Consider the following 26,874-nt stretch of genomic DNA (forward strand, 5'->3'; position numbering starts at 1 on the left):
TGACTGTTCTGTTTCTAGCAGGCATTCATTTAGTATTAGCTCTGCTGTCTGGACCAACACAGAGCAGACATGTCCATCTTCTGAAGGATAGCCCTTCAGCTATTAAGAAAATGAGATCACTTCCCTCTTTAAATCTCTCAAGAACCATGTAATGTTCTTGCGATATTAAAAAAGGCTCAGTTGTTGAATATTATTGGGCCAATTACTGTGTTCGGCATAGCTTATCCCTGGATATATGTGGAGTTTATGGCACATTTTCAGACTACTGACATAAAAATAAAAAAGCAGCAGTGTGATAAAACATAACAACAGGTTATCAGTGGCAGCAATATGTCCAATGAGATGAGTAAAATCATCAAGCCGTTGAATGCTACTAAAATATGCAATCATTAAAAGTCATTATGTACAAAGTGTATTCACACATACTGGGAATGAATGAATTTCTCCTTCAACTCAATCAATCAATCAATCAATCAGGCAGTCAGGCAGTCAGTGAAAAGCACCAACAGGATGCCCTGCTTTCTGTACTGCAAAATCTACCCATTTGTTCATTCGTTTTTACAGCAAACAGCGTGATCTCCTAATGTATTGATGTGGTACCATCAGAGCATTAAAATGGGCTGTTTGGGCCATTAAACTCAACCTTCTGGTCAGTGCAGGAATCCATACGAAAGCAGGCCTGACAGATGGCTGTCAGGTCTTTGGTGAAACCCATCTGGAGAAGAGATATCCACTAACTCTGTGGGTAACTAACTGTATTCCACCATCAAATTGCCATTATCATTAGGATGTTTTTCCAGATACTAACAACTGCCTTTCTGTAACTTGACTATTATTTCTTGCCCTGCAGCCAGGATGGCAGAACAAGTCAACAATTCACATCTTGAGAAAACAAAGCATATACTTAGCTTTTTTTTTTTTTTACAGTTAGCATCAATTTTGTTAAATTAGCCTATGTAAATATCTTGCTTAAGCATATACTGCAACCATCGCATGGACTTTTAATCACATCCGAAATTTCTCTTCACATAAGGGTTTAAATTAAAATATTAGAACTTATTTTACTATCACAAGAATGGACTTCTTAAATTCGATAACAGTTCCTATTAATTGTCTACTATGATTAAGGATTCTTATTACATTTGTGCAAGGGTGACCAATTACTCATCATTAAATTGATTTCAAGAACAGTTTAAGACGATCTTATATGAAGTTATTTTGAACATTCGTATTCAATTTTATGCAGCTTGTAAATCTCTCTTTCTTTCTTTTTTCTTTTTGATTGTCCTTTGTGTGCCATGTGAACATGGCTAGTCATTCCATTCTAGCTGCTAATGTTTTGATTAATGGCAGTATCAATTGTCATTAGGATTTGACCAAAGGCATTGTAATTAGCAAAGCATGCTGATTGCTCTGTAGGATATATAAACTGGGCATGTTCAATTAATACAAAATATAGCTTAGTGCGATGGCACTAAGGCAATGGCTCCTATCCCATAAAAAGTTAGATATCATCAAGACCTTTTATTTCAGTCCACTTGAGGGTGTCTAACTCTCTGCTGGACAGCAAATTTTGCACTGGGTAGTAACATGCTGCTATTTCAAAGAATACTATTCAAACCATTGCCTGCCTTTTAGCAACCTTTTTTTTTTTTTTTGCAATTGCTGGGAAGGAGTCTTGAGAGAGACAAGGTAGGATAAAAATTGCTCATGGTTGATTAGGAGCCACAAATTCACAGCCTTCTACTCCCACTTGAACTTCTTGATGTTAAGCAAACTTGTTCAATCATGTCATGAAAAGATGACTAAAGACTGCCTTTGGTTTACATTGAATAGCCCAAATGTATGTTTGGTGGGATTAACAGCTTGATTAGGTGAAAATAGCAGGTGAATGACAGATGATAACACATAGCACCGTGGGCAATGGGTCCCTAATTTGGAAAATGGATTCAAGAGCTCATGGCTGAGGTGCTGAAAGGTGCAAGCGTGAAATGGAAGCTTTTATTGTTCTGTCAATCATGGCTGCGTGTGATTTAACTTTGGAGATGACGGATCACCGGTTGCAAGATTGGGTGACGATTACTGTTGCACATAGAGAAGTTGCCACTTAACTATGGTGGGATATGGGTGGTTCAAGGAGTTTTCTGACCTAGGCTTCCTTAGAAATTAAACAGCACAAGCACAAACTTAGTCCCGGCAAACCTCTTTAATTCATACAGCTGTAAATTACTTTCATTTACAGGCTTGATAAACAGTCTTTCAGAGGAAGGTTATCAACACCCACCTATCTCATGTGGAACACTGCCAAAGGGCTAATTTCCAGACGCATGGCAAGGCCAAACTTGGCACAGAGTCACAAACAGAATTTTCAAATCTTGAATCAGCCAGATGAACTAATTGCTTCCTGCAAAAGCTCACGTCCCGTTCGCTTCTCTTTTATGTCTTATGGGAGGGGCCAATCATCTCCAAGCCTTACTCCCAAGTTGACCCTGTTTCCTTAATTGTTCCTGTTTCCTGGCAGATCTGCACATGCGCATACTGGGAATAGGCTCACGCTGTTTTTCTGCCTCACTGATGTCAGACTCTGGAGACTCCAGCAAAGAACTACCAGATGGCCTTGGCCTCCTCCCTGCCTCCAACTCAGCCATCGTCCGAGCCTTCCCCAGACTCCAGGACTGGCCCACGTTCCTCCCCCACCTCCTCACTGTCTGAATCTGCTGCCAGCTCTGCTGGCCACTGGCAGGTCACAACAAAAAGAAGCTTACCTTGGTGATATGAGAAATAGCACAATGGGCAATTTGGACAATATTCTTGGGGTGGGGTGGGGTGGGGAGAAAACCTGCCAATTTTGCTTTCTTCTCTATTTGAATTTATTTCAGATTCTTTCTGTATTGATTATGAAAAACCTGCAGTTGTTCCCCCAACAAAGAAATTCTCAGCTTTTTTGCATTGGTCAAATTCAACAGTTGTAGGATCAGAGAGACTGAAGTTCAAATTCACCCTCTGTCATGAAAGCTCATTAGGTGGCCGTCACTGATTCTCAGTCCAAACTAGCCCATGGAGTGGTTGTTCTGGGGTAAAAAAATTGGCAGAGTAAAATCCTGGAGAGAGGCAGAAGAGAATAATCATGAACATCATTGTCCCACCCACCCAATCCTAGGGCATTCACATGAGATTTTGTAGCTTTTCTATTCAATATGCAACACTTCACAAATTCACTTTCGCAGTAAAACTGGTTGTTCACTCTCTAGAAAGGCTGCATCCCATTCAGACAACATTACTTCACTGAAGAGGCAAATCCAAATAGAAGAATATTATCAATATTATAGAAAAGTTCCCAAGCCAGGTTAGAAACCAGGAAATTGTGTGTTCTAATACAACATTAGTCATGAAACCTAGTTGGGTGACTTTGGGGCAGTCATTCTCTCTCTCAGCCTAACTCAGCTAACAGGGTTGTCGTGGAGAAAATAGAAGGAGGAAGAAATATTTGGTATGTCATGGACTGAAACATGGGATCTGCTGATTCCAGTCTCTCTTCTGTCCATTCACCTTGGGAAGTATAGAACCATTACGGAGCTACATTACAGCTCTGAATGTTTTGTGCATTGTTAGTGATATAGAAATATTGGACAGTGCAGAGCAGTGGTGGGATTCAAAATTTATTACTATAGATTCTGTGGGCGTGGCTTGGTGGACGTGGCATGATTTGGTGGGTGTGGCAGGAGAAGGATACTGTAAAATCTCCATTCCCACCCCACTCCAGGGGAAGGATACTGTAAAATCTCCATTCCCACCCCACTCCAGGGGAAGGATACTGCAAAATCCCCATTTTGGTGGTGCAGTGGACTAAACTACTGTTTAAGTAGTATTTAGCTGCCAGCTGCCTACAATTACTGCGAGTTCAATTCTCACCAGGCTCAAGGTTGACTCAGCCTTCCATCCTTCCGAGGTAGGTAAAATGAGGACCCGGTTTGTGGGGGCAATAAACTGACTTTGTATAAAATAGAACACCGCTTAGGGGGGGCCAAAAGCCCTACTAAGCAGGTATATACAAAAGTATGAAGTCTATCACTTAAAAGCATTGTAAGCCGCCCTGAGTCTCCGGAGAAGGGTGGCATATAAATCAAACCAATAAATAAATAAATAAATAAATAAATAAATAAATAAATAAATAATAAATAAATAAATAAATAAATAAATAAATAAATAAATAAATAAATAAATATCCTCCTAATCAGCTGGGACTCGGGAGGCAGAGAATAGATAGGGGTGGGGCCAGTCAGAGGTGGTATTTACCAGTTCTCCGAACTACTCAAAATTTCTGCTACCGATTGTCCAGAACTCGTCAGAACCTGCTGAATATCACCTCTGGTGCAGAGGCATCAGAAACATTAGTCCTATTTTTGAAACTCCAGCTCAAGTTAATTACTTTAAATCCCCACCAAGGAGGCCAAATGCATCTACCTTTTCCTCTGTATAATCTCAATGTGCAGAACATAGAATAATATCCAGGAAAGAAAATGTCTGTAGCTCAGAATTGAACTTGAGTGCTTTCACAGTTTGGTTGTTTGTTTGAAGACATTTCATTATCCATATAAATAACATCTCATTTGCTATCTGTTTATATGCAGTAGCTTGCCCTGCCAGTTTGGGTGGGGGCAAATCCCACATTTCCCTACACTGATGATATTACCTAATCGGGTAATGAAAGGTCTTCAAGCAAACAACCAAGCTCAGGGAATACTCAGAACTCCGGAATAGAATAATATATTTATTTCAGAAGGCAGTCTTTACCTGGCTGTTAGGAAAGCCTTTCCAAATCTGGAAAGGCTGTCTCTCCACTTAGATAGAGGCTGGGTTTCTGATGGTGGATATGTTTAAACAGAAATTGGATAGTCTGGATTGTTTTACTTCGGATTTCTATGCTGAACAGGAGCTTAGATTTAGTGACCTAAATTATCTCTTCCAAAAATATGATTTCATGATTCCGTTCCTTTGCATCTTTAAGGAATCCACACTCCCAGTTTCTAAAACTGAATCTAGGAAGGTGTTCTCTGCTGTTCAGATCAAAAAGCATCTGATTGTGGGATGCTGTTGTGTAGCAGTGCTCCGTGTTCCTTCTGTAGCAGTGGCCTATTGTTTTCGTCAAGGGGCATTCTTCCCTATTGGACAATATATATCCTGACAGCAAAGGACAAATGGTTTTTGTGCCATAGGATCATACTGACTGAGTCATGCTCATTTTGTGACCTGCTGTCCTCTCAAATTACTTCTCTGCAGTGCTGCTTTTTGGCCAATTAACCCCTAAATGTTATGTGTGTGCATTTCTTCTTTATTTCCTGCCTGTAATTCCATATATTCCTATCTCCCGAGTTCCATTTATGGCTCAGCAGCCATAAGCACAGTGGGTGATGCTGCAAAGATATTTGACGGCAGGAGATGTATTTGTTCAGCCTTGTAGTTTTGCATTTGATATATTGATTCGATGAAGGTGTTAAGTAAAGAAAAACTGCAGCTGCATTATCTCCTGAAGGGACAGGATGGCTGGATTGATCATTTGAACAATCAAACAGGAGATGAGAAACCCTCCAGTTACTGCTGAACTATAATTCCCAGTACCTCCATCTTATATAGACAGGGATAGGGAATATTGCGAGGTGTAGTTCAGGGACTGATGGTGGCCCTTTAGTTCATTGTTGAGTGCAATTATAGCACTGGGATAAAAACTATTCAGAAGACGTATGGTCCAAGTTTTAATTGTTCTGTATCTTCTGCCAGAAGGCAACAGTCCAAAAAGATTGTAAACAGGATGGGAAGAGTCTCTGAGAATGTTGTGCAACTTCTTCAAATAGCAAGATGCGAAGATGTCATCCAGGGCTGGTAGCTGGAGCCCAATGATATTCTGGACAGTTTTAATAATTCTCTGTAGAGCTTTTATGTCCGCTGCAGAGCTGCTCCCATACCATGCAAGAATGGCATATGTCAGGGCACACTCAATGGTGCTGTGATAGTAGGACAGAAGTAGATGCTGAGATAGATTCATCTTCCTGAGCATTCTCAGGAAGTACAGCCTCTTCTGTGCCTTCTTCACAAGCATGTTAACATTCATAGTCCATGAGAGGTCCCTCGAGATATAAATGCCCACAAATTTAAAACTACCAACCCTCTCCACCTCCTCACCATTTATGTAGAATGGTAAATGTACATCTCTCTTCCTCCTGAAGTCAATTATAAGTTCTTTAGTTTTTTTGGGTGTTAAGTGTAAGATTATTTTCTTTACACCACAATGTCAGCCCTTGTACTTCCTTTCTATAAGCAAACTCTTCGTTCTCATAGTACTCTTCTCTATCCACCATTGGCGTGGGCTGCTTCATTCTGCCTGATGCTAGGGTTGGTCCCAGCCTGCCACCTTATAAAATTGTCTACATTGGGACTCATCAACCTATCATAATGGATTGCAAATTTTACGTTCTTTCTCTAATTAATATCTGTTGCTCCACTTCTATCCACTTTTTCTACATGATACACTGTTTTGTACATTTGATTCTTCTTCCACTTCATTAAAATTCAGCATTACTCATAAGCTAAACCTTTTCTAAAAAGGAATCAATTGCATCTCCCACTTACGTGCCAAAAGAAATAATTGTTTTGACAACAACTGGAATGATCCAGAGAGGCAAAGCAATTTATAAATGACAGATCAAGTAAAGGATGAATTATAAATGAGAATATTGACAATCTGGGTTCTGACTGATTTTAATCATCATCATCATCATCATCATCTGCTGCTTGTGAGTTAAAGCTAAGTTGGAACTCCTAGGGGTATTTTAATTTTTGGGGTTTTAAATCGGCCAAATCTATTTAATTATTTTAATTTTTAATTATTGTGTCTTGTGTTTTTAAATTGGCTGTACACTGCCCTGAGTCCTTCGGGAGAAGGGCGGTATAGAAATAAAATTATTATTATTATTATTATTATTATTATTTTGGGCACATGTAAAAATGTTTAAACGGAGAGCAATAAAAAACACAACTAAAATCTACCCAATTCCCTTTAACTGCATTATGATGCAAAGAGATAATAAGCAGGACTATTATCTGCTGATAAATGAAAAAGCAAGATAATATTTCCAAGGAGGCTCATAGAACTGATTATGTGTAACAGGTCCCAATAGATAATTTAATTCTCAACAATGGGATATTTTATATATCCAAACTACCTTTCACATAGGGATCCCTGTTCAATTATCTATAGATCTCTTTTGAAACATTGCAGAATACCTTAATAACCTTAACGATATTCTCCAGCATTCCTAAAAGGTAACATCTACTGGTGTATTCTGGTATGACCTCAAAGCATCCCGTGAGGAGCAGCTTATAGAATTTAGTATCTAAGCATCCCCTGCAATTATAAATACGGATGAGCAGCCTCTGATTCATAAACTTCCAAAACTGTCCAGACTGCTCTGCCAAAATCTGGTGGCAATGTGCCATAATTCAGTGACCAGATTTTTCAATTTCCTTCACCAAAATAAGAAAAGTGGAAAGAAAATTATCTCCCTCTCTTTAAAAAACAAACAAAAGTCAGATTTGGAATCTCCTTTTTCTGAAGACTTGACATTTTTTAGTAATAGTTTAAGTGACTTGAACATTTTGGTATATACCAGGGATTGTTGTGGTCAAACCAGTTTTCCTATAGCCAGTTTCTTTTTTGGTTACACTGCCTAGGGCAGGGCTGTCAAACTCCTGGCCCGCGAGCCAGATGCGTTACGCTCTGGCCACACCCATATCTGGTTTAACAAAGGGGAAAAAAATCTCGATACATCATGTGATGCCCCCATGATGATGTGAGTTTGACACCCCTGGCCTAGGGCATTCTAAGATTTATTATTCCAACATATCTGGAAACCATCAGATTGGAATAAGGCAAGACTCCTATGCTTGAACTGCAACATCTGGCAGCTTACTAAATGGCAGCAAAAAGATACAAAACCAACTCCTTGATGTCATTGGATGGTTTTTCTGGACTTTTGCAGTTCTTGAGTGCATTATTTAATCATTAGTGATTAGGCTATCATAATCCTTTGCTTATCCCAAACTTTTGGATTCAGGGAGGCACATACCGTCGTAATAGGAAGGGTTAGTTAGATAGATTTGATTAAAATAGATTAGAAAGGATTTGGCGGTAATTATTGAATTTACTTACTTGCAGTTAATGTAATGAGGGACAAGAGTAAATGCCATTTGGATAAAGATCAATAACCTTGCTAGACATGCTGAAGAATCCGGGAAACACCCCCTGTGGTCATTCGTTTGAAATCCACCAGCTGCGTTCAATTTGTCACCTTTCTTACGGACAGAGTTCCCATGTCTTTAATAATAAAAGTCAACAGCTATAGCCTGCTGCTATACTCCACTATGATAACTACTCCTAAGGTATATTAGGAGTAGGTAAGGTATGGCTTAGGACCTGGATACTTACGAGACCACCTTCTGCCACCAAGAGCCTCCCACCGGCCAGTACGCTCCCACAGAGAGGGGCTCCTCTGGGTGCCATCGGCCAAACAATGTCGACTGGCGGCCCCCAGGGGGAGAGCTTTCTCTGTGGGAGCACCTGCCCTCTGGAACGAGCTCCCCCCGGAAATACGGACGATTCCGGATCTACGTACTTTCCGTTGGGCCTTCAAAACTTTTTTATTTCATCAAGCTGGGCTGGCCTAACTCTCCAATGGTGTAATTTTAATTTTAATTTTAAATGGGGGATTTTAACTGTTGGGCCAAATTGCTTAATATATTTTTAAATTGTTTTTAAATTTTGTATTCTATGCTTTTTATTTATGGCTGTTCACCACCCTGAGTCCTTCGGGAGAAGGGCAGTATATAAATTTAAATATTAAATTAAATTAAATTAAATATTAACTTTGGTTTGCTATAGTCATTTGTTGCTTTAAAATTCTGTTTTTGCAAATTGTCTTGAGAACCTATAATTTGTAGCAGCCATTCTCAGATGCATTAGAAAATCATTCCTTAGAATGGTTAGAGCAGGGCTGTCAAACTTGCGGCCCGCGGGCCAGATGCGTCATGCACTGGCCACACCTATGCCTGGTTTAGCGAAGGGGAAAAAAGTTGCGATACATCACATGATGCCGCCATGATGCTGCCATGATGCTGCGAGTTTGACACCCCTGGGTTAGAGTCTAACGGTTAGACTGTTGTAATCTAATATATTGGAAGGACACTGGGTTGGGAACAAGTTCCAATGAAACCACATTACCGAGAAGCATTTGGAGTTGGTTGGGATATTCCCATGACTGAAATATGCCAACGAAAGGACATAATGTGTTCACAAAAAACAGAAGCAAAAGAAATGGAGGCGGAATAACATCGCATGTTAAAAATTGCTGTTCCTACTCAGAAAGCAAAATGAACAAACCTGGTAATTCTGCAGATAGTATTTGGGTGAAAATTAGTGCAGAAACAAATAAAATCAATACCGTTGTTGATATCTACTCCAGTCTGCCCAATCAAGCGGAAAATGTGGAGTTACAAAAACAAACTGCAGATGTCTTCAAGGGGGAAGAAATTACAATGCTGGGAGGCATTTATTAGTAAACAAACTACCAAAAGCAGTCCTTCCAAGAAAGTCCAAACTTGGCATGTGGATACATTTCTCCTTCAGAGAGTGAAAGAAGCACCAAAACAAAACAAAACAACGCACACACACACACACCAGCACCACAATATAGGACTCTAAAGATATAACAGGTACTTTGAATTGGGCCAAGAAGCTTAAAAGTAACCAATGCATCTACCTCAAGACGGCCATGACTTTGCAGCTGGTTGTGGCATTTTGTATCATTACAGCTTCTAGGTCCTCTTCAAAAGCAACCCCACATACAACTCATTTGCACCATTCAACCTGAAAAGTTATTAGGGCATATATAAGAGCCACCATGGCGCAGTGGTTAGAATGCAGTACTGCAGGCTACTTCTGCTGCCTGCAATTTGACAGATCGAATCTCATGAGGCTCAAGATTGATTCAGCCTTCTATCCTTCCGAGGTCGGTAAAATGAGGACCCAGATTGTTGGGGGCCATATTCTGACACTGTAAACCGCCTTAGAGAGAGCTGTAAAAGCACTGTGAAGTGGTATATAAGTCTATGTGCCATTGCTATATATCAGGGGTCTCCAACCTTGGCTACTTTAAGACTTGTGGACTTCAGCTCCCAGAGTTCCTCAGCCAGCAAAAGCTTTGCTGGCTTTGCTGGCTGAGGAAAGCTTTGCTGGCTGAGGAACTCTGGGAGTTGAAGTCCACAAGTCTTAAAGTAGCCAAGGTTGGAGACTCCTGCTATATATTACAGTTGCTAGAACATTCTAGTCCAGTAGGGCCAAGCTGGACAAATGTTTTCTGGGCCATGGTCTCCACCTGCTGCTCGGGCAGGAACCCTGATTCCAGGAAGACTCCCCAAGTCACAGACCAGCTTCTTCAGGAGAAGCATTATTATATCAAAATTAATTATTAATTCTGACACTATCAGTTAACCCTGATATCTATAGATGTACAGCAATTTTCTCTTGCTAGAGTTTAGTATGAGCTTCTTTTTTTTCCTTCAGGTCCCTGAAAGCCTCCAGATAGCAATACCAACTGGGCACTCTAATACAGTGCTTCTGATCCCCGTGAGAGTTTCTCACACAACCATAGCTACCTCTCCCGCCCATTGTGTCATGGTTGCTGGAGGATTTGAAATCCAGGGAGTCATATTTCTCACAGGGCAACTTTCCCATCGCTGCCCAAGGAAGGAATACACCTGTTTTTCCCTAACTTAGACTGGGAGAGGGGTGTTGTGGTCCACCAGCAGCCTTCAGAGCTGGCAGCAGTCAGACAGTGAGGAGGCTGGGGAGGGACATGGGCCAGTCCTGGAGTCTGGGAAAGGCTCAGACAAGGGCTTTGCATCAGAGGCAGAGAAAGGGCCATCTGGGAGGTACATGCTGCCTCCAGAGCCTCCAGAGTCGGACTTTAGCGAGGCAGAGGAACGGGGGAGCCCGTTCCCAGTGCGCGTAGGCGCAGAGCTGCCGGAAAGCAAGAACAGTTAAAACAAAAGGAACGACTCGGGAGTAGGGCTTGGAGATGATTGGCCCCTCCATAAGGCTTAAAAGAGGAGCAAAGGCACGTAGGCCTTTGCAGGAAGCAACATTGTTAATTCTGTGCAGTTTAAAATCTGTTTGATTCTGGACTCCATGTGGCTTTGCCAATTAGGTCTTTGGTAGTGTATGAAGGGAGATAAAAGTGGGTGATTATCAGCCTTATCCCAAATGACTCTTTACAATTATCTGGGACTCATCTGTGAATGAACAGAATTTACAGCTGTTAAAATAAAGCAGGTTTTTGGGACTACTCGTGTGTTTTACTGACTCAGGAGGCCTAGGTCAGAACAACGGGGCATATGTTCACAGATAGCTATGTATATGATTTACATGGCCATTTTAATCTGCAAATAGCAACTCTGGGTGGCTAACATTTGGTTAAAAATTTCAAAACAACATAACCAAACACAAAAACTGAGCACATTGTAAGCCGCCCTGAGTCTTCGGAGAAGGGCGGCATATAAATCAAATTAAAACAAAAACAAAAACACAGAAATATGCCACAACATAGCACAATCAAGGCCAGGGCACAGGCATATTCCTATCCCAAAACCAATGCTCTGGTCCTGTAGGAGAAGAGCAGGCAGAGCTAGGGAGGCAGAGTTAAGTGCATCTTCATTTAGAATTGTTATGTTTCCAGAAGTGCTCCAAGTCCAATGCCTCCTGAATTCTCTTGACCCTTATCTGGTGCCAGTTTAATATTGAAATTTAATTAACCAGATTTTTGTATATATGCTTGAATAAATTTTCTATGCTATAACCTTACAAATGGTCCTACTCTTTACATCTGATAATTCCGGTGCTGGGGGAATTTTCAAGTCTCAGGTTTTCAAGTCTTTTTTTTTTTTTTTAATTTGATTTATATGCCGCCCTTCTCCGGAGACTCAGGGCGGCTTACAATGCATTAAGCAATAGCCTTCATACTTTTGTATATTTTTACAAAGTTAGCTTATTGCCCCCACAAACTGGGTCCTCAATTTACCTACCTTAGAAAGGATGGAAGGCTGAGTCAACCTTGAGCCTGGCAAGATTCGAACTTACTAATTGCAGACAGCTGGAGTTAAATTACAATGCATTAGTCTGCTGAGCTATCCAGGCTCCTTTGAAGAGCCGTGGTGGCGCAGTGGTTAGAGTGCAGTACTGCAGGCTACTTCTGCTGATCACCGGCTGCCAGCAGTTTGGCAGATCGAATCTCACCAGGCTCAAGGTTGACTCAGCCTTCCATCCTTTTGAGGTGGGTAAAATGAGAACCTAGATTGTTGGGGGCAATATGCTGACTCTAAACCACTTAGAGAGGGCTGTAAAGCAATATATACTTTAAGTCTAAGTGCTATTGCTAATGCTATTTATGGGAAGCCAACGATACTAACTGTATCACCAAAGAGCATGTACTATCAAAGAGAATAATGATGCTGATGTAACTGCTTCTCAGACCCATATAGGAAAAAAATGTACATCACAGAGCACCGACAGGTCACTTTAGAAAGATCCTGGGCTATTACCTTCTTTATCAATCTGCTGGTACTTTGATGATACCAGGCAAAGCAGAACTCTAAATTCTTAAAGCAGTGCCAAATCCCCTAGAGAAAGGTACACAGTAAGGTCTCTCAGACAGATAGGTTGTTATAGTGACATCCTGGTCTACCACTTCTACTACGGTAGAGATAGTGGCCTTATTTCTCTCCAGGTGTTATCTCATTTCAGCAGAAACAAAAAAGATCATACAGGGAAGTTGCAGAGACTGAATAGCTGTGTTCACAGCAGTGAAAATAGCCAATAGATGCTGGGCAGATTCCAGCCACTGTAGCAACTGCTGTTAAACTCACACAAATTGTGTAGATGATAAGACTTATAACAGGGAAAGGTATAAAACACTAATTCTATGTCATATTGGAAAATCCCAGTTAGGTTAGGCTAAGAATGAGAAAATGATGACTTGCTTAATGACTACTCATTCAGCAACTGTTCAATGTTACAATGGTGCTGAATGAGGAGACGTACAAAGGAATAATATGCATAGGTAGTTCAGAACTGCAGAACTGGTGTCTAGAAAATTCAGATTGAGATAAGTTAGCAAAGGAATAACAAAAATGGCTTATATTAGATGTGTTTTTTTAAGACAAAAAAAATTCTAGTGCAGAGGTCTTCAAACTTGGCAGTTTTAAGACTTGTGGACTATGCTGGCTGGAGAATTCTGGGAGTTGAAGTCCACAAGTCTTAAAGCTTGAAGAGCTCTGTCTGGTGAATAAAAATGGAAAAATGTTAATAAGCAACCAAGAAAAGGCAGAGCTACCTTACCCTATTTATGGTTCTGTCATCTCCAACAAAAAGTTATGTCTTGCACCAAGAAATTGTGAAGAGCAAAATGAAGGGCTGGATTGAGATGGGAACAAACAGGGTCAATTATTATTTCTTTACTTCAAATGACTGCACACCATAGGATCTCGAAATCAATTTTCTAACCAACTCCTTATGTAAATTTCTTTAAGAAATCTTGGCACTACCTGGCAAGCAAATGTCCGTATCTTTAAATGTCCACAGCAGCATCTATTGGGCGGGAAGAGATAAAGGGAGTCAGACTGATGTAATTGCATCATTGTGTTGCAAGCAAGCCCCACGTCTTTTCTAAGTGCATCACGATGTGCTTCAAAGAAGTGGAAATCGCACCATGACACTATGATACTATTTATCGTGATGAAAGCATTGAGAGCCTTCAGAAGCTGAATGTCTCCTAGGTTCAAAATGGAGGGAAACAAAAGATCCATCAAACCGACCACCCCACATCAATGCCTGCGTAGATTCTAGAGCTGATTATAATGAGATTTTATCAATAAGCACCTTGAAGAAAATTACTGGAAGTCAGCATAGATTTGTCAAGAACAAATCTTGCAAGACCAATGTTATCTCCTGTGTGGTCAGGTATCGTTTATCTAGCAACATTTATAAATCACACTATCTAAAAGAATCTTGGGTTGTGTACAAAATCAATATAACTCTCTCACACACCTGCACCCATGATATCTTGACTTCAATAAAGCACCTGAGCAGAAATCACATTACATTCTGATCAGCAGTTATGGGTAGGATGGTACCACAAGTAAATGTATACCCAGCTGTCACTAAAATTGTATTCAGAGTGCTCTTCAATGGTTTCACATGACATTGAAGACTCAAATGGGGGTGGGGAGCAATGATCAGCCAAGGTTCTCTATTATATTTTTATTGATGACTTGGACAAAGAGTTGGAGGGAATACTTTCATGGTGACATAAAATTGAGTGGGATAACTAATACCTTAGAAAACAAATAGTCCTCATAATGTTCTTTTTGGGATCGAGAAATGGGCTAAAAATAATAGCCTGAAATGTAACTGAGATAAGTTCAGAGTTCTATACAACACACACACACAGGTATTTGTACACAGGAATATAATATGGTAAAACTTTGTGGAAAAGCTTTTGGGATAATAGCTGCTGAATATGAACTACTGGTGAGAGATAGTGAGGAGCGGTCATGGAAGTGGGTAGTATAAAGGACTCCTGGAGGGGTTCGGATTTATTAGTCCAATTTATATTTATTAGTCCAATTTATATGCCGCCCTTCTCTGTAGACTCAGGACAGCTTACAATGCATTATAGCAATAGCCTGCATACTTTTTTGTATATACCTGCTTATTAGGGCTTTCGGGGCCCCCTAAGCGGTGTTGTTCTATACAAAGTTGGCTTATTGCCCCCTATTGCCTCCAGGTCCTCAATTTACCTACCTTGAAAGGATGGAAGGCTGAGTCAACCTTGAGCCTGGTGAGATTCGAACTTGCACTAATTGCAGTCAGCTGGCAGCTAAGTGCTAGCACTTAACAGCACTTTAGTCCGCTGTACCACCGAGGCTTGCACTACCGGATGAGGGCGCCATGCAAGCAGGAAGCAGCGGTGATGGAGTCCGGCCCAGAACGGCAGCGACCATGAAGGGAATGTGGAAGAGTAATTACTGGCCCTAGAGTGTGTCTAATTTAATTCATTCTTCTCACCAGTTCCATGCAAATCTGCCAATCACATTAACTTTTCTTACTTATGTGCATAATATTTCATGATGGACCATGAAAGGAATACCTTTTTAGAAAATACAAGTGTAAAATATAATATAGCTCCCCACAGCCCAGCCCTCCCTTACAGTTATTACGAAATACGTTGTCTACTATTCACAGGCTTCTTTAAATACATTTCAGCAGACAAGCTAATGCTGGCAGTGTAACAATGAGGGGACTGGAATTGCAGCCCAGATATTCACCAGCCCTCTATTTAAGAAAAATAATTGGAAACCTCCCCACAAATTTGGCTGGACCAAAGCAGGTTTTCTGGGAATAATTTTCATGGTTATGCATCTCCATTTGCCGGCTACTTCGGAAATAACTGTGCCACTGTAATTGGTCTGAAATTGAAGCATTGCTTTCTGCTTGGGATTCTACAATCTGCGAAGACTATTTAATTGAGAAGAAAGATTTGAGGAACTGGGCTATTTGGCTACAGCTTGCAAGGCTCCGCAAATGTGCTTGAAACTGGGCCCTACCCTTTGAAGGTAGATGACTGTCTGTGCCTATGCCATGAGGCTGTGTTTCTACTGTACAGCATGTTTAGCTATGCTTAACTGAACCTCACATTATCGGCTAACTCAATTTTCTGGGTTGGTGCCAAACACTGAACTAGCTAGTTGGCGAGCTAGGCCAGGAGGCTTCCCCCAAGTCCCAAGCCTAAAATATGGCTAGTTAATCTGTGTTTTGGCATGTCATGCAAGCATGGCCAATAAATTATGATGAAACTGCACTGCGGTGCTATCTCATCCCCTGTTATGTGCAGCTTATTAACATTCTGCAATGGCTTAGCCGGTTGTTTGAGCACAGATAAGCCTTATCTGCTGTCAGATTTCCATCCTCTTGAGTAAACCTAAACAACCCTTATTTCTGACTAGACATTCATAGGCTTAGACTCGTTATTGCAATCCAATGCACTTACCTGGGAATAAGTCCTGTTGAAATAATGACTAAAAAAAACGCAATAGCAGAAACAGCTATCCAAAGCTGTGATCTTTGGCACTCTCGCTTCAAATAATGCCCTCTGGGTTTATGGTAGAGTTGAATAACTGTGATCAACGAACACATGTTCTTCCTAGAGCATAATGGGTGCACTTTTCTGTATTTTTGTCCCTCCACAGTGATTTAACTACTTTTGTATTATTGCCAAGATAATCAGATAGTCATGTCCATGTAGATGGGAAGAGATAACCACCAACGGAGGGTAAATTTATCTTTCCCTCCAAGAGCTGAAGTTGATTTTCATGACATTTCTTCCTCCTCCAATTAATCTTTACAACAAATTCCCTATTAGTTAGGTTTGACCAAAAGATAAAAACTATCTACATTCATCCAGTGAGCAGCCATAGCTGAAGACAGATTTGAACCTGAATTTTCCAGGCCGCAGTCCAATGCAGTGTATTGCATGGATCTCTACAAGTCTTTCTTTTATAGCAACAGTCCCCAACCTGTTTGGCACAAGGGACCAGTTTCGTGGAAGATAATTTCTCCATAGACCAGGGTGAGGTATAGTTTCAGTTTTGCTTGCTCACATGCTTTAAGTCTAGCGTTGTAGAAACACTTCTGGAGTTATCTTCCAAGCAGTACAGAAATGGTACCCCCCCCCCACGCCATCTGCTGGTTTGGCTTTGTTTGAACTTCTCTATTTAGTGTATAGCCCAGGGATTTCTTTTTTTTTAATTTTTTTTTATTTATTTAAAACAATACATAAAAAAAAAAGAAATAGTCAAACAAATGATCGCAACAGGAACTTTGCATGATATTTACACTTTCTACGGTATGTAGGCTTCAGTCAGATTTAACAGCCCAGGGATTTCTGAGTGGTCTCCTATCCATGAATTATGCAGTTCCAGCTTGCTTCGCCTTTTCAGCTACTTGCTACTATGTAATATTTTTTCTTAATTTAAGAAAAAGATGAATAGCATAGCATAGCATAGCATAGCATAGCATAGCATAGCATAGCATAGCATAGCATAGCATAGCATAGCATAGCATAGCATAGCATAGCATAGAATAGAATAACAGAGTTGGGAGGCACCTTGGAGGTCTTCTAGTCCAACCCCCTGCTTAGGCAGGAAACCCTACACCATTACCCAACATCTTCTTAAAAACTCCCAGTGTTGGAGCATTCACAACTTCTGGAGGCAAGTGTTCCACTGATTAATTGTTCTAACTGTCAGGAAATTTCTCCTTAGTTCTAAGTTGCTTCTCTCCTTGATTAGTTTCCACCCATTGCTTCTTGTCCTGCCTTCAGGTGTTTTAGAGAATAGGAAAGAGGAAAAGGGGAAACTCCCTCTTCTTTGTGACAGCCCCTGAGATATTGGAACACTGCTATCATATCTCCCCTAGTCCTTTTCATTAAATTAGATATACCCAGTTCCTGCAACCGTTCTTCATATGTTTTAGCCTCCAGTCCCCTAATCATCTTTGTTGCTCTTCTCTGCACTCTTTCTATAGTAATATGTATACATTGCAACATAAGGTACAATACAAGAGCCCATTGTAAGAAGAGACACCCGTTCCCCCAAATGTGGTGTGAGAGCAATTACATTTGTAGGAACACTGTTTCGTCATTCCCATTGATCAGCTCAGGTTTAGGTTACTAAGGCTATGTAAAGACTCTTCCAAAGAAGATAAAATGGAGCTTAGCCAATCTGTTGGCTCTTCAGCAGATATTCTTCTAATGCCCATCTTGCTAAGTTTTCAAAAAGCAATGCTTCAATTTTCTACCCTTGTGCCTTGTACCCTTGTACCCTCTTCCTTTACTTGGAAAACAGAAAAAGTCTGTTTATAATGTATAATGCCTCATCCTGAAATCGTGAAGCAAATTATGATTGTAGCAATTAAATCTTCATCTCATCTTATCTGCGATCACCAAAGGACCGCCCTGGAATAAAAATAGTACAAGCTGCGAATCTAAACACATTTACTAGAGAGAGGGGGAAAAACCCTTTAGCATATCAGTAGGACTTTAGGTTTCACTTGCTAGTAAAAGTATGCAAAAGTATGCAAGACTGCAGTTGCTATGCTACTTCCTAAAGAGGAAGCCCAGTCTTTGGTTTGGGCAAATCTCCAAGGAGAGATAATTTATTTCTAACAGGACAATTGAATTCCAATTCAGCTTGTAAGTAAATGCTTTAGAAGAATAGAAACAGCTTACTTGGTTAGTGTTTTTGATCATCTCCACTCCTTTTAATTCCCCAGGAATACAAGGAAGATTAAAGCATACGAAGTAAGTAAATTTGAATGGTCTGAACGTACATTCACAATGATTGCCTTACAAGTACCAAATGCTGTTCTAACCCTCTTCAACACTTGCATTCTTCAGTCTAAATGCCAGCATTAACTAAATCGAGTTGAGCGAGCTCCTATGGGGGCATCTAAAATGCTAAAAGCATTGCCTTTTCCATCAATCATTTTTTTAACTTCTCAAAGGCCACTTTCGCAAAATTATTTCCAATCACCTCAAACCTGGGGCTGATTCCTGAGCCTCACTTTTCTGACCTTCATTATAGACACAGCAGGACAAAGTACAAACGAGAAAGGAATTGCCAAAGCAGGGTTTGTAAGTCTGATATTTGCATTAAACATAAATTCAGTTGTGTACTGATTTTTCCATGTGAAAACAGTCCTTTTGGAATTATTGTCACTGGAGGGTGTATCACATTTTCCTAGTTGTTAGGTGCTCAGGCAATTTGCAACAAGTCATTTTGGAGAAAAAAAATCATTATGCAAACCAGTTTATCAAAAAAAAAATCATCTAAGCTTATGAAGGAACAAACATGCACTCAGAAAAAAAAAATCTGGAGGAAAAGCGTAGTTTATTGGTCATGCAAAAATGGAGTACTGAACAAAGAGTTTTGTACACACACACATACACACACACATACATGGCAGAAACCATTAAATAGTCACACTCAAGCTGTTTAAGACATTGAATGTCAAAATTTGAGCTGCACATAGAGACTGGCTGACAATTTTTAGCACTCACATGGAATCACGTTCAGACATTCAGTAGTCCATGTTTGGGAAGGCCAATTAACACTTTTCAAGCATTGTGAACAATTCTTCAATTCTCTATAATGGAAGCCAATGGAGCATAAGTTAAAACCCAAAATAAGACTGTTCCTTCTTTACAGTTCCTGTCTAGACTCTTTGAAATTTAAGGGAAGAGGAAGAGGATCTATGACTTTGCAGTTCTTTCTCAGCAATCAAATTTCCTTCATGATGTTTGCTCCTCTTCCGTCAGTCAGATTCTAACCTGTCCTTTTATGATTGCTGGTGAGTCAGATTCTTGAACCATGCCTAGGAAAGTCTCAGCCAGTTAGTTTACAGTGTGGGCAAATAAGATAGGACAAAAGTGAAGGAACACTGCTGCCTTTGTTTTTTTGTCAACCAGCTATTGCAGATGTGTGTCCATAAGCATAGCTAACACATGTCTTAAGTGAATAGGTTGGAAGTTGTTTTAATACTAATTCTATTTATTCCACATATTGAACTATGATTTGCTTAGCCATGACTTATTAAAGAAATCAGTACTGACTCACATAGTACATTAAGCTATTGAGTATGACATGCTTACCAGGAATGGAGAATTCACACTAAGTCAAAACTAAGCATACCATGTTGTAGCAACCCTGCTAGGAAGTAGAGTAAGAGCCTGGTGTTGGAAACAGGAAGCCCCTGGTTTGACTCCTACTTACTCCAAACTCATTATGTACAGTCTCTTAGTCTCATTTCCCATCTGCAGTATAGAGTATAGTAATACCATCTGATTTATCTTACAGGGTTGTAAATGTTTTGCATGTTCTGAATATATGCTATGCAAATACATGCTATGCAAATATTAAGGGCTGGGAGACCATCTAGGCTGATACATTTCCTAGATGTATTCAATATCCATAATTGGAGAATTATTGAACTGACCTGGAGATACTAGAAATACTACTCTCTGTGGGAGCGCCCACCCTCTGGAATGGGCTACCCACCAGACTTAGGACAGCCCCTGACCTCCTCTCCTTCCGCTGCGAACTGAAGATGTGGCTCTTTCATCAAATGGGCTGATCCGCTGGGGTGATTTTTACATTGGAATAATTTTAATCAAATTTTAATTGGATTTTAATTTTTATGTAATTTTTCGTTCTGTTGAATGTTTTCCCTGTAAGCCGTCCTGAGTCCTTCGGGAGAAGGGCGGCATATAAATTACATACATACATACATACATACATACATACATACATACATACATACATACATACATACAGCATTTATTCTAAGAACTTTTCAGACATTTTTCTGAATTGTTTCTTAAGACCAGTTCTTAAGGTGAATCCAACTACGGAGGAAAGGAATAATGGTTTAAATTTCTGTCCTTTGTCCCTAATATGATCTTTTCTGGTTTCTTTTTGGCTCTGCCTCACCCAGCAATTTGAAAGCTGCTTTAAGCCAACTCAAGCCTGGTTTTTCTAGTTAGGAGACTGGAGATCCAGGTCTGGAGACTGGAGATCTTGCCTAGACTGGAATCTTTATTAGCCTTATTTAGGAATATTGCAGATTTGACCTGTGGACACGAACTTGAATTGGCATTAACTTTCCATTGTTATGAATTCAAATCCTCAGGGTAAATGTCTCTCCATGTCTTTGTTCCTGGTTTGTATAGTGGGAATAACAGGAACACTTCATGGAATTAGTAAAGCAGGCTAATGACTCTGCATATTTAAAAAAACAGCAAGGTGGGGGATTCAATTGCATGAAGCCAACATCTTGCCTTCTTCATCCCCTCCTTGATGTATGGCCCTGCAAATAAGAGTAACTCGGTAAAATTGTTAGTCACTTTGGGGAGAGCAGCTTTTCATGATTTGGTGCCCTGTAGGTTAGCTGGATTTCAACTATCTAAATTCTCAGCTCATACAACAGCATTTTTCCCAGTATCCAAGGGAAACGTTGATTAGTGTTCAGTAGTGTTGCATATTGAGTCTTTTTAATTGCATAAGATTTTTTTCTTCTTAAGGAACTCAGTGTAACTTAGAAATGTGCTTTGTTTCTTTCACTCACATCTGTTCACCCATCCTCAAAGAAGCAGCCTCTGAACTATTTTTGGCCCTCCCTTTTAAAACTTTTTTGCCTCTGAAAAGTGCTTACAGCTGAAGGCATAATACCAAAGAAAAAAGACATAATTTTCATCATAAGACAAGAAAAGAGATACTGGGGGTTTTTTTAATAAACATTTTGCCTATTATTATATACAGTATATTTTTTGAGCAAGATGGGTGCACATAATTCTTATTATACATATAGTTCATTTACATACATTACATTTTGTAGAGACTCAAGATTAGTCCTTAACTAGGGTACAATGGTTAAAGAGTTAGACTATAATTATGGAAACCACAGTTCAACTACTTGCTAAGCCAGGAAGTTTACTGTGTATTCCTGAGCTAGGGATGTTATCTCTCCCTCTCCCTCTCCCTCTCCCTCTCCCTCTCCCAGACAGACAGACAGACAGACAGACAGACAGACAGAGTCTCTCTATAACCCTAACCTAGTATACAGGGCTATTGTGAAGATGACACTGGAAAAGTAGGGGATCACACTGACCTATCTGGAAAAAAGGATTACAAACCAAATCAATACCGATTTGTTTGCGTAAAGGAAAAAGCTTCAGAGGGAGGGGAGGAAAATGAAACAAGCGTCATCTGAAAGAATTACGTGTTTGGTTCAATTACACATCCCTTTAGCAAGTGACAAGGGTGATGTGGTTGTACCAAAATATCTTTTGCTGGGGGCTTGAAATGACAAGAGATAACATGGGGGTGCTTAGAAAGTGATTGCAGGTATAAGGGGGCAATAAGAAAGAATGGGCAGAGACAACTGAAGGAGTAGAAGACCTGTGGATGGCTGAAGTTGTATAAAGATTGTGAGAGGAGATTGAGGTGGTAATAAAGTGACAGGGTGAGGATTCCCCCTTTCCTGGAAGTGAATGTTTCACCAAAAAGACATTCATTTTTAAGGATCTACAAGGCTATTTGTCAAGACTGGCTGCATGTAGCCTCAGTCCTTCAGGGTTTTTTTTTTTAATTATTGGATATGGGCTGCAAAAATCCAGAGGACTATTAGCCAACGCATAAAGAAAACAATGCATCATGTGTTAAATGACCCTGGTTAAGTGCATTGTCTAAACATTGCTACAGTGGGCAAATAGAGAGACAATCATTTACTGAACCTTAAGAACATGGGGAATTCCCTTACACCAGCTTAAGCTATTTGGCCTCTTTAACCCATTGCTTATTCCGGTTGCACCCCAAGGTCTCAAGCAGTTAATTTTTCCATTGCTTTCTGCCGGATCCTATTTTATTTATTGTACACACCAGACATCTGCACGCTGGGAGAGCCTTACAGATAGATGGGCTGAAATCCTCAGACTTTTCATCAATGTCTATCTTGCCTGGATAATTCTGGAAGTTGAGGTCCATGCATCTTGGAGGACACCCAGGTTAGAGAAATTTGGTGGGACATTCTATATATTCCTAGTCTGATGAGAATCTGCCTTTTTGACTTTCATAATTTTTGATCAAGTCCATAAACGTGTGACAGCATTCTCCTCTTTCATTGGCAGGCTAGTCAAAACACAAAGCCTGCATCCACGGCAGGTGCAATTAAATGGTTAGGCATGTCATAATTTGTACCCCCCCCCCCGATGCCTATTTAAATCGATGCTTAAAGTAATTCTGAGCGCTTGCCTGCTGTTGGATGCAATGTTGTCAAATCAATGTTATCTTCTACAGCTGTAAATTGTGCAGAAAAGGCACATAAAGTGGGAAAAGGAATATTTTCCTATCATCTCAGTTCATAAGTGTATTACTTCAACCAATAAAGGTGGTGGCAGGGGGATTGAGGAAAGACCAAAGAGAGTTTTCCCTCATCCAGTGCATAGCTGACTTGTGGAAGTTGCTGACATGAAACATTGGTAGTAAAAGGAATAAGATTATGGATGAATTCAGCAACAGCATGATGGATGCACTGTTGGAAGATCAGAAATACCAGGTTAGGGACAAATCATCCTGGAGAAAATCTATATGGATGTGCTAAAATAACACACAATCAGTCAATTCAAAAAAGGGATAAGACTGCTTTTGTTGGAAGTGTCCATCAATAGTTACTAATGATGAGTGCAATCATTGGACCAGAAGCAACATACTGTGAAAGAGTTTATAGAAATATGAAAGAACTCTTGAGAAGGGACTTGGAAAAGTGATCCCACAGTCCAGAGGTTGAAGCAAGTTTTTTATTTTTATTTATTTATTTTTATTTTGTCAAGCATGTATTAGACAGCAGATACAAATATAAACATGATTATGAATACATGAAATGGATACAAATAAAAGGGGACATTAGGACAGTGTGAGAAAGAAACTCAGAATAACCCCATCTTGGTTACCATCAGTGGAGGCAGAGAGAAACTTAGAAAAGCTTTCAAGATTCTATTTTTTTCCCCCTGCTACGATATAGTAACTTTCCTGGAATCCCTGCAGTGTCGGCTTTATGACCTGGCCTACCTTGAAGGGCTGGTACAATTAATTACAAGGGACATCAGGAAGCAGCATGGAAGGACCTTTTCCTTCAGAACGCTAAAGTACTTTGATCTTATGGAAGAATTCAGCATGCAGTTTATCCTGCTAAAGGACTCAATTTGATCTAGATTAGTTTTTTTTCTCTTCCTTAGCACAGGGGGAAAAAACCCATGCAGTCTGAACATGGGTTGGAAATAAATCATTCTGCTTTCAATTATATTGGAGTGCATTTGAAAAACAATCCTGAAATCTAGAATTATGTATTTCTCCTTTCCTATGTACAATATACCAAAATATACATGTTGCATTCCATTTAGATGCCAAACAAGTGGAAGATGGAACTAGAACTGGAAAAGAAATGAGATGGTGTTGTTAATAGGTGGGCATGGTCCAACAATGTTGTTTAGATGATACCAGTTACATCTTGCCGTGTTTAATCTCTCTCTCTCTCCTTTCTGTGGAACTGCAATTAGCTTTCCTATCTGTCAGTGAATCAGTCTATCAACATGTCAAATGTCAGTATATTTATTTGCAAATTGGTGATGATGATTTCAAAGATGCTACACTGAGATGCCCACAAAAATTGCAGACTGCATTGCCCAATTCCTGTTAAAAATCCAGATTTTTGTTTATATGTATATGAGGGCAGGGAAGTTTATTGGCTTCAGAGTATAATAATAAACATGAGCTGCATTTCACTGTAAGAGCATTGAAACTTTTATGGTATTTTAATGCAGTTCAGAAATGTGAGGATTCAGTCTGTGCTGAAATTTGGGCAAGTACGGCGTCTTTGCATTCTTTCACAACAGAGCCCTGAAAATTACTCTGAATCTGTATTTGCCTCTAGAAACCAACAGAAATTCAAACAATCCCAAGGTTCACTGTGTCGGAAAACTGATAATAATTGCTTATATTGTACATTGCAGGGAAAGTTGCAAGCCAGGATCAGAGATTGAGATGTAGAAAAACTCTTCCAGAAAAATCAGATGTGAAAAAGGGACACAAATGAAGTTTTGCCTTGTCTTGTAGACACCACTAAGGGTCTGATTCTTCAGTTCATTCTACACAGGATCTTTAAGTAGCAATGTATTCTTTTTTTGCCATTAAAAAAAAAAAAGCTGCATTCCTAGTTAAATCACTTCTTGGAATACAGCTTTAGTACCCATACTAAAGTTTCAAAGTTTTGAGAGGGGAGGAAGGTAACAATTGGTTCATATGCAGGATGAAAACATTTGCTGTAGGAAAATGATAATATTGAAAAACGAGAGGCATTTATAGCGAAGAGAGATTAGTAATAACAAATCTACAAAGGCATCTTCCCGGAGGCATTATAATCCCTTTTCAAGAGAAGGAAGCGAGGGAAAAAGGACCAAGCAAGCAAGCAAGCATCACACACTTTCTCTAATCAGTTCAAAACAGATTTTCAGCATCAAATGTTTTGTAAAATAAATAGTTTAGTAGGAGCCGAGAAGAAAAGAACAACAGAAAAGTAAAAGGTGACTGAGGCGAGATAAATACTTAACACTTACTGAAAAAAAAAAAAGCACAAGAAACATCTTATTAGCAAATGCCTACCAATACTTAATACATTTCAATGCACACAGAGAGATTCCTCTCTGAACTGATGAAATTTCTCTATATGGCTCCCCTATCCCAGTCCCTACTTTTCTTTCAAATCAGGAAACACTGATTTGACAAAGACAAATTCTTTTTGAACCATCATCCTGGGCAGGACACATTCAGCTAACCAGCTTTCTTTCAACTCTGTTCTCAGACCAAAATACCTTGAAGGGGCTTAACCCCATGAAACAAGGATTTTGGACACAGGAGGAAGTCATTGAAAAATCCCCAAAGTGCAATGCCCCCCCCACCCCCCACAACAAACACCCTCTTTTCCAGTCCGCCCCATTGAAATCTTCCAGTTGCAAAGAGCTAGGTTTGGGAAGCAGACTCCTGCAGTGCTAGAAACCCATTTCCCAAGCTGTTAAAAGGCACCCCAAGACAAAGAGAACACAGCAGCATGCTGACAATTTGGCTGAGAAGCCGCCTACCTGCCAGTGTGCTCCGAATCCCAAGATTTCTTCCGATGTCCGAACGTTGCACTGTTTCTCTGTCAGCGTGGCCCTTATATATGTACAGGGAAGGCACACAGAGAGAGACACACACACCTCCTCAGCCCATTAACATGTGTATCGGTGAGTCCAACCCTCTGAAGAAGCCACCTGACTTATACACTGCCTAACAGCTGGATACCCCTTGGTACCCACCAATGAAACCTTCCCAGAAAGGGTTTGTCACACTTCAAGCAACTGAAACAATGACACATGTGCACACACATGCACACAAAACACACACATCCATCTCATGTCAGCCCTACAGTCATATAGGCAGCCCTAAAGCGAGGCTTCTGCTGCACGCTTTGTTCAAGAGATAACACTCTCACACCTCTGGCTGCAAGGATAATAACAGAGTGGCTCACTCAAGCATCCCTGATGAGGTATTTGGATAGAATTTGATGCTTCCAGACCTCTTGGAAGCTGCCATAGACCAGGCACATGGTTTCTTAAGCTAGGCTGGGGCAGGCAGTTTTTTCAGAGCCTTGCTTAAATCTTTATGGCCAAAGGTTGCATTCAGCAATCAATAAGGTGACTGCGCTTGTGGCCGTGACATGAAAATGGACATGATTAAAAAGGAATAATAAGAAATATTTCCCCCACTTCATCCTCAAAATCTTAAAAGAGTGAAAGTCCCTTCCTATAATTAGCTACATGTTGTTGTTTTTTTAACTGGAGACCCCAAGAACTGAGAGCTGGTATCTTCGGCATCCAAAGGATGTGCTGTAGATGCCCTTCATCCACAGAGGACAACAGAATGGAAAATCTCTGAATACAAAGAAAAAGTCTACTTAACTCACATACTAATAAGTGGTCTCAGGCATATTCTATACCTCAGTTCCAACCACAGACTACAAAAAGAACATTTTCCTGGGTTTTTTTTTTTTCCTGTTAATGATTTGGTCCATTAACCAACTTCCTTTCCTTTCCTTTCCTTTCCTTTCCTTTCCTTTCCTTT

At 40.1% G+C, this 26,874-nt stretch overlaps 1 protein-coding gene across 1 annotated transcript in view; it reads right to left on the bottom strand.

Moving 5' to 3' along the window:
• PNOC (prepronociceptin) overlaps positions 1 to 26,232 on the bottom strand; it is a 40,539-nt gene extending 14,307 nt beyond the window's left edge. Inside the window, exon 1 of the mRNA XM_034421251.3 lies at positions 25,854 to 26,232. The gene's annotated coding sequence lies outside the window, so the exon portion shown is untranslated. The remainder of the gene's footprint in view (positions 1 to 25,853) is intronic.
• Positions 26,233 to 26,874: the final 642 nt, after the last annotated feature.

This window comes from Pantherophis guttatus, chromosome 1 (assembly GCF_059756535.1).
Source record: "Pantherophis guttatus breed Tessera chromosome 1, ASM5975653v1, whole genome shotgun sequence".
NCBI lineage: Eukaryota > Metazoa > Chordata > Lepidosauria > Squamata > Colubridae > Pantherophis > Pantherophis guttatus.